We start from the raw sequence: 3,085 nt of genomic DNA on the forward strand, positions 1-3,085 counted from the left end.
CCGTTTCCTTCATGATTAAGGACTAGAACTCACCTTTAACGTCTGGACTTTTGCTTCTTTTACTCTTTCCACACCCATACACATCATCTTGATCGCTTCCCATGCTTCCTTAGCTATTTCTTTTTCAGCAATGGACATCAACACATCTTCGGGCACACCTTGATATATTGCTGGAAGTGCCACTTGAACCATTTTCTCATCCACGGCCCCTTAGGATCCTTCTGCTCGATTGCACACCAAACTCCTTGCGCTTTCATGATAACTTTCATCTTTAGGGACCATGTCGTATAATTGCTTCTCGTTAACATTGGATATGCTTAAGCCCACAAACCTTTCTTTTGCTTTGGATGTTTCCATGATTTTATTTGTGTGCTTGGGTTGATATTTAGGCATACAGGAACCTAACCATTATGCTCTGATACCAAGTATAGAATAAAAATTGTGATGGGCTTGTGCTTTAGATACAAAGTATAGTGTCTAGCCCATGGCTGCTGTGTATGGAGAAGAAAATAAAGCTGCTTCTCATTTCTTGTTATCAAACTGAATGCATACAATCTAATATATACTAGTCTAGACATATAACGTGATATCTAAAAAATAGCAACTGAACTTCTAAGCATGACTCCACTACTTCAACTTCCCTGATAATGCTAAAACAGAACTATGACCTGGTCTACAATTATTGTTGTGTTAACCAACACAAAGTTCATTAAGGCCTATACAATTTATTCAAAACTAATAAAACACATATTAATAACTAAATTTAAGATTATTCCAACAAGCCTATCACTTGCAACTACAGAAAACACATGTAAGTTTATAGTAGAATATTTATATATATTTCATTGTTTTTCAAAATGGTTAGTAAGAGGTAAATAGGGAAAATATTTATAACTTGTCTGGTTTATGAGTGATTGTGTGGCCTTAGCAAAAGGAAGTATGATACAAGGTTATGGCCATATTATGAATTTGACATAGTTTTGTTAAAGCTTCTCAAAGAGAATTGAAGAACTAACATATTTTACTATTAATCTTGTCTCTGGTCAATATGTAGATGCAACAAAATCTATAACATTGAATACAAGAAATGACAATATGCCTCATTTAGATTTCTCACATGATCTATCCTCGAATCCTTTCAAACTACTTTATTAAGTCCAAGCCATAAGATCTAGTTGTATCATTCTATGCCCTTCTAATAACTTCTGAACTATCAATGTACGCAGGTACCATAACCGCAGTAACAATATGACTAATATGACTTAACCAGTCATCTTTCTCAGTGCAGTTTTTCAGCCCCCAGGCCTCCACAACAAACCTGTGATATGCACATATAGTCACACAATATCCAAAAATGTAAAACAGAGATGAGCACAGAATAATCCGATTCTTAAAATTCTGTAAGCAATTAGATGATGAAATAAAAATCGACTACAATTAAAATCATTGCACTTGTAATTCATAAATCATCTATAAACTGAACTGGTGTGTAATATTTACATTGTATCTACAAATAAAGGTTTCAACATGTTTCTACTTTCTATGCATCTCACAAAGAATACATAATTAAACAAAAAATATTTTCATTGTTTTGCTTAAGCTGCATATTAGAACAAAGCATTTAACTTGTTGTTGTTGCAAGAGGAGTGTGCCTTGCTATTACCTTATCAAGTCTTTCCTCGATAATTAGATCAAGTGATTCTCTGAGACTAGATAAAAGTTGAATGAAACAAGTACAAAATCTTGTGTTCAATTTGTTTCACCATTTTAGCTCTCATTAAATAAGCAACTCATGACTTCTTGTTTATATATAAAAATAATATATAAGACTCTGTATTAGGACGGTTAGGAGGGTGAGATATATTTCAACATATAAATTGAATTCAATAATTATTTTAGTTTGCTAGAATCAAGAATATATGATCATATTTTGTGTAATACAACTTATGTATTATAGCCACTATCAGATATTGTCACTTATGAATTTTTGCACATAAAATCATATAATAACGCTATGTTAAATCGTGGAAATATATAAAAACACTTTCCAAGATAATCAAAAATTAATAACTTTCCGTCCTCTGAGAAGAACTTTGTCATCAATATCACCAACACCAAGAAAATGCTTGATGTACCAATGGATCATCATTCTTTGGAGTAGACCTTGACGCTTAATGATATATAATGATATCGCTAAATGGTAAGGTTTTCTCCAAAAACTTTATCAAAATATCCCCAATTTATCTATGTTCCGCTATAAGAGAATGGTAATGTGTGTTATGATAGTTGAGTAATGGTATTTGATTTCTTAAACCTTAAATCTAATAAACATGGTTAACAATATGGAAATTAAAATTAATCTAAATTTAAAATAAATATGAAAATAGTAGAGATGATAGAAACATTACAATTTTCCTGGTATGCTGGTGGATTATAAAGTATCGTATACATGTATTTCTCAATACATGGAGGCTCTAATTTTTTATAATGTAGTACTTTTCAATAGAGAAATTTGATCAAAATTCAAGAGTGGTTATTAATTAGAGAGACACATTGTGTTCAATTTAGTTTTACTTACACATATTTTTCAACAAATCAATTCTATGTTAAAATCCTTTTTATCCATATAATTAACAAATTAAGTACTAGTGGCGGATACTTGAATCTGGTACATGGTAAAAAGTAGAAAATAAAGTGTACCAAAGTTGTTTAAGTTGTAAAAGAGAACTTTAATCATTATATCAATAGATCTCCATTACAACCTATCTAATGCCATAAAATACCAATTCTTAACCCAGCCAAAGCCAAAGCGACCAAATCGAGATGTTCCTTCAGACTCTGATGTTTTACCATGAGTAGAAGATACTTTTTTGATGAGTCGATTTGATCCAAGTTTGTGGACAAACCACCCTGCAAAGAGAAAGCCAGGTATCGGGTTTTCTAAATAACAATCTGAGAATCTCATATTGTAATTTAATTTAATTCCTTATCACCAAATGTTAAAGGGATTTATGATGGACCTCATTAGCCCATGAAACTGGTTGTTGCTATTCGTGGTCAAGAAAAAAATGCAAAAGTCACATTT

Source organism: Apium graveolens, unplaced genomic scaffold (assembly GCF_009905375.1).
Source record: "Apium graveolens cultivar Ventura unplaced genomic scaffold, ASM990537v1 ctg8727, whole genome shotgun sequence".
NCBI classification, from domain to species: domain Eukaryota; kingdom Viridiplantae; phylum Streptophyta; class Magnoliopsida; order Apiales; family Apiaceae; genus Apium; species Apium graveolens.